The sequence below is a fragment of the Entelurus aequoreus genome, linkage group LG22 (genome assembly GCF_033978785.1).
Source record: "Entelurus aequoreus isolate RoL-2023_Sb linkage group LG22, RoL_Eaeq_v1.1, whole genome shotgun sequence".
Lineage (NCBI taxonomy): Eukaryota > Metazoa > Chordata > Actinopteri > Syngnathiformes > Syngnathidae > Entelurus > Entelurus aequoreus.
Genome location: NC_084752.1, coordinates 293,622 through 300,019, shown reverse-complemented (window position 1 = coordinate 300,019; position 6,398 = coordinate 293,622). Strand labels below are relative to the sequence as shown.

General features: G+C 38.2%; 1 protein-coding gene across 1 annotated transcript in view; it reads right to left on the bottom strand.

Moving 5' to 3' along the window:
* The window catches only part of LOC133639269 (enoyl-CoA delta isomerase 1, mitochondrial-like), a 58,071-nt gene that overhangs the window by 17,878 nt on the left and 33,795 nt on the right, over window positions 1–6,398 (bottom strand). The window lies entirely within an intron of this gene.

Here is a 6,398-nt window from a genome sequence, read left to right as displayed (position 1 = left end):
ACTACCAAACACTGGACTTGTAACCACACGGTTAATGCTGTCCAACCTGGCGAAGCCTAGCAATGCTGTTGCTAACGACGCCATTGAAGCTAACTTAGCTACGGGACCTCGACAGAGCTATGCTAAAAACATTAGCTATCCACCTACGCCAGCCCTCATCTGCTCATCAACACCCGTGCTCACCTGCGTTCCAGCGATCGACGGCGCGACGAAGGACTTCACCCGATCATCGATGCGGTCGGCGGCTAGCGTCGGATAGCGCGTCTGCTATCCAACTCAAAGTCCTCCTGGTTGTGTTGCTGCAGCCGCCGCTAATACACCGATCCCACCTACAGCTTTCTTCTTTGCAGTCTCCATTGTTCATTAAACAAATTGCAAAAGATTCACCAACACAGATGTCCAGAATACTGTGGAATTTTGCGATGAAAACAGAGCTGTTTGTATTGGGATACAATGTGTCCGAATACTTCCGCTTCAACCATTGACGTCACGCGCAAACGTCATCACACCTTGACGTTTTCAACCGGAAGTTTCCCGGGAAATTTAAAATTGCACTTTATAAGTTAACCCGGCCGTATTGGCATGTGTTGCAATGTTAAGATTTCCTCATTGATATATAAACTATCAGACTGCGTGGTCGGTAGTAGTGGGTTTCAGTAGGCCTTTAAGGTTGATGTGGGACCCAAATAGGATGGATTCCGTTTTACCCAAGTGTATGGATAGCTTGTTGTCAGCGAGCCAGGTGCAAATTCTACAGAGTTCAGCACTGAGGATTTTCTCCACCTGTGACTTGTCCTTGCAGGGCCGAGTTATCCGCAAACAGGAACAATTCACAGTCGCATGCTGATGACATGTCATTAACGTATATTAGGAACAGTAAAGGCCCTAATATACTGCCTTGGGGGACTCCACAGCTTACTGAGAGGGGGGGCACGGTGCCGTTCACCTCTACCACCTGTTTCCTCCTCTCCAAGTAAGATTGCATCCAGCTCGATGAGGTTTTATCAAATCCGATTGCTCTGAGCTTATCCAACAGTATAGCGTGGTTAACGGTGTCAAAGGCCTTCTGAAGGTCCAGCATGACCATGCCGCAGTATTTGCCCGCGTCCACCTCATGTTTGATGTGGTCGGTCAGATAGAGAAGGCATGTGTCAGTGGAGTGTTTAGTTCTGAAGCCGGATTGGAATTTGTACATCAGTTTTTTAGTGGCAAGGTAACTATCGACCTCTTCATAAACTATTTTTTCCATTACTTCCGTACTCACGCGGAAGTCAACCATTCATGCAAACAGAAGAGCGGATTTTTTCCAACAAATATGTTTTTGTGCGTTTTTATCTTTTTAGATTTGTGAACGGATTGCAATATGGAGCAGAGAGCCAAGCAAATTGAAGATTATCTATCTGAGGGGAAATACCCAGACGAGTTTAATAAATCTCAACGGTTAACCCTCAGGAGATTTGCAGAAAAGTTTACAATACAGGGTGAGTAGGCAAGGGTGTTATTTAAAGATATGTGATTGTCTTGGTAAACAGTCTATTTGCCTACATGTACTTTTTGAATGTTGACTGCAGAAGGACAGCTCATGTACGGAAACAGAAGGGTGATCCAGTCCGAAATTGAAGCCAGATCACTTTTCCTCAAATTCCATTCCCCTCCGATTGGCAGACATACTGGGATAGTCAAAACAAGAGCAGCAATGTGCTCCAGGTTTTACTGGCTTGGCATGTCGCTTGATATTGACAGATGGGTATGTGTTTTGTTTCTGTGTCTTGGTATCTTCTTTAGCATTACAACTACCGGTAACTGTTTTTTTCTTAAAGGTCTTAGAATGCAACGGATGCCCGAGAACTGGCAGATCTCTGGCTGCTACACAACCCTTACCGAGCATCACGGTATATTCATTAAATGTTCTTTTTGGTAGAGATCGACCGATTGACGCTGACATTTGGCATTTTGACATATTTTTATCGGTATCATATTTTTTTTTTTTACAACTACAACAGAATACAGTACAGGCCAAACATTTGGAGACACCTTCTCATTCAATTTTTTCTTTATTTTCATGACTATTTACATTGTAGATTGTCACTGAAGGCATCAAAACTATGAATGAACACACATGGAGTTATGTACTTAACAAAAAAGGTGAAATAACTGAAAACATGTTTTGATATTCTAGTTTCTTCAAAATAACCACTTTGCTCTTATTACTGCTTTGCACACTCTTGGCATTCTCTCGATGAGCTTCAAGCACACCTGTGAAGTGAAAACCCTCTTGAACCTCATCGAGAGAATGCCAAGAGTGTGCAAAGCCGTAATAAGAGCAAAGGGTGTTTTCAGTAATTTCACCTTTTTTTGTTAAGTACATAACTCCACATGTGTTCATTCATAGTTTTGATGCCTTCAGTGACAATCTACAATGTAAATAGTCATGAAAATAAAGACAACACATTGAATGAGAAGGTGTGTCCAAACTTTCCGCCTGTACTGTATGTTTCATGACATTTGGGCCCATGTACTAGATTTATACTTGTTCTGTTGAGCCCATATGCCCGGGTGGGGGCTTAGTCTTCAGGTTCTTGAGGAATAGAGGCGCTGTCATTTAAAGAACAGGGAAAGGTTTAATATTTGAATTGCTTTTGTAGGTGTCTGCTGTCTGGGAGTTGGTTGGGATCGACTTGACGGGACCTCTTCCTAAAACTGAGAATGGCTTTCAGTACATCCTCACAGCCACGGACTATTTCTCCAAATGGGTCGAGGCATTTCCTTTAAAGACCAAAACTTCTCTTGAAGTGGCACAACAGGTCTGCTCAATTGTTTATAGGTATGGCTGCCCTAAACGGATTTTGTCTAATCTGGGAAGAGACTTTGTGAATGAGGTATGTGAATATTATTATTTTTTTTCTAGAATATAATTTTTTATCCTACATTTATGTATTTTTTAACATGTTATATTTAAGATCAACAACAGCCTCGGTGACATCCTGGGCATTGAAAGGAGTGTCATGGCTGCGTATCATCGACAAACAAAATGCCTGGATAAGAAAACAAATGACATCATAAAACAGTAAGTGGATTTTTTCTAACCTTTCTAATCCCCCCATTAATATATCTCATACGCACTCATTCATCTTTTCAGAGTTCTTACAAAACTGGTGAAAGACAAGCCAAACAACTGGGATGTGTTCTTGGATGCAGCATTATTTTCATTAAGACTGAAGGTCCACACAACATCTAAACACTCCCCCTTTGTATTAATGTATGGGAGGGAGGCAGTATTCCCCTCTGAAATTCCCAATGACGTGCCTGTAAGTATATTTTTAAGATTAAAGAAACAATTGTAATGAATTTTTTTACCTGCAGTTTTATCGGATATTACAGCAAGGTTATGTTATTACTTCAACTTTGCGCGATATTGCTTGCCGAGGAGAGTACCAAGAGCCATAGCTCGGAGAAGAAAAAGACCATTGTGGAGATGATAAAGCTAACAGCCGAAGAAAAGATCTCAGTCTAAAGAAAAACTGAAGCAGGCCTACGAAGAGAGATAGAAGTACAAAGACATAGTACACAGTGGTGGACAGGAAGTACAGTGCATCCGGAAAGTATACATTTTTTCCACATTTTGTTATGTTACAGCCTTATTCCAAAATTGAATACATTCATTTTTGACCTCAAAATTCTACACGATACCCCATAATGACAATGTCAAAAAAATATTTTTAGAGATATTTGCAAATTTATTGTAAATAAAAAACTAAGAAATCACATATTATATATATATATATATATATATATATATATATATATATATATATATATATATATATATATATATATATATATATATATATATATATATATATATATTGGTATATCTGTGATGAACACTAGTGTCATTTAAACATGACCAACAACACCAAATAGCAGTTGAAAGTGCTTATCTGTTAGATCCAGAGCTTGCTAGTTACTAGCACTAGCTTATTAGCATGAAGCACTCTCTTTTACTGTATTTGCATTACCACATAGCTAAACAAGCTGAAATCCTCATTATCGCCCCCTAGTTTACGAGAGGCACATGTCGTGAAAATAGAACAATCTGAATTATTTGACAAATCAGACAAATTTAGTGTATAGAAATGTACGGACTGTAGAAATTGACATGAAGTCAGACAAGGCAGCACACATCTTAATGATTACTTTCATGCTCTGTAGAAATGTCCACATTTCAGCCTACAATAATTACACTTCCAATTAGAAAGAACATGCTGGAGTAAAAAGTATTTGATTTTTATGTTTTTCACACAAACACACGTGCATGCACTAACTATGGTTGTAGTCCAAGAACCATTAAAAAAATAGCTACTAAATAAATCCGAAGTTATTCAGAATTGGCTCAATACTGGAGTATTTTTTTACGGAATGCTTACTCAATTATTTTGATGACTACTTTTACTTGAGTCATATTGTCCTAAAGTAACGATACTCTTACTAGAGTACATTTTTTGGGTATTAGACCCACCTCTGAATGAATGTCAAAAATAGACAAATTATGCGATTGGTAGCTTTTTTTGGACAAAGCAGCTCATTTTGACAGAACCCCAGACTGGGAAGTCAACTACATTAAAAGGCGGAGTAATGCTATTAATTTATAATTTTCCTCATCATCTGTAAAGAGTTAGTCATAAAATCTTACTATACCACTAAAACCGCAGTGTTCACTAAATAATAATTATAAGTTATTCATATTGAACCCACCCTCATAGAAACCTTTGAATATGTAATTACTGCCACATCCTAAATTGCCTGAAATATCTGTCTAAATAACATAGAACTGATATACGTACATAGGGGTGTAACGGTACGTGTATTTGTATTGAACCGTTTCGGTACGGGGGTTCCGGTTCGGTTCGGAGGTGTACCGAACGAGTTTCCACACGGACATATTCAGTAGCGTAACGCACGTTGTGTAAACAATGCACACCGAGGCACAACACACGGCATGCTAGCAGCTAACGGGCTACGATAGATAGAAATAGAAATGTAATTTAGAAAAAGTTGCAATGTTGACTAATAAAACAGAGCTGTTTTTTTTTCTTTCAAACTGTCATTGCTCAAAACATAATATTGAATCAAAATCAATGTTATTATGAATTATTGACCTATACAAGGTTCCGATTACTTCACATCAAATATTCCACTAAGAAAAATATTTTTGGTGGAAAATTTTGCAAATTTGGTAAATAAATAACCCAAAAATGTATATTTTGTTGTTTTCTTACTGTACCGAAAATGAACCGAACCGTGACCTCTAAACCGAGGTACGTACCGAACCGAAATTTTTGGGTACCGTTACACCCCTAGATATACATATCTGATAAAGGCTCTGTAAGAAACTAATTTATTACAGTTACCTGGCCCACATACCTGATATAGCTGAGAAAACAATCAGTTCACACTTATCTGAAGAAATACCGCAGGACAGGCATGTCATGAATTAACAAAATTGACCCAGAGAGGGACAAGCGGTAGAAAATCGATGGATGGATATTGAATATTTTACTCTATGGTAAATTCAACCTGATTCAATGGCTTTAAAGTTGTAGTTTTTCCTATTTCCCACCAGGTGCCCAGTACACCTAGGACAAGTATGACATCACCGCAAGCAGCGGCAGAATGTCAACAATCACACTCACGTTCACCTGTCAGAGAACAGGAAGGACTTAACCACGGTGGGAAGTCGATCTCGGTGAGTGAAACAATTGTTCTTAAAGGGGAAACTGCACTTTTTTTTTTTTAATGTTGCCTATTGTTCACAGTCCATATGAGATACAAGAACACAAATATTAGCGGTGTCAAAATAATACAGATTTTCAAAAGCACAGAGCAAGTGTGACATGGAGTGAAAGAAGTAAAGAGTCTCTAAACACGACTACAGTCTACACTCTACAATAACACCAGAAATAAATGCTGTCATAGATTTTTTGCGAGTCGTTTTTCATAAAGAGTGATTAAAAGGGTTGGAGAAATCTCTACAAAAAAAATTCTTAAAGTACAATAAGCAGGAACAATTGAAAATTGGGGGAAAAAAATATATTATGCAAGAAATTTTTTTTTAATACTATAATTAATAACAGGTTTGTTTTAAATCTGTCTATACATTGTTTGCCTTTTTAAACAAAATGTATGCATCATGTCATATTGACCATGCCCCCACGGCACAGGTATCTAGGCTATCTAGGGGAAACCCTGTATATTTATGTGTGAATATTTATATATTTTTCCATTGCAAAGATAAAAAAAACAATCGTAAGATGTGGCTAGCAATGCTGCTAATGAAAGCAATCCATTCTGCCTCTGAATCACTCTAAAAATGCATCCAAAAAAACGCCAAAAATACT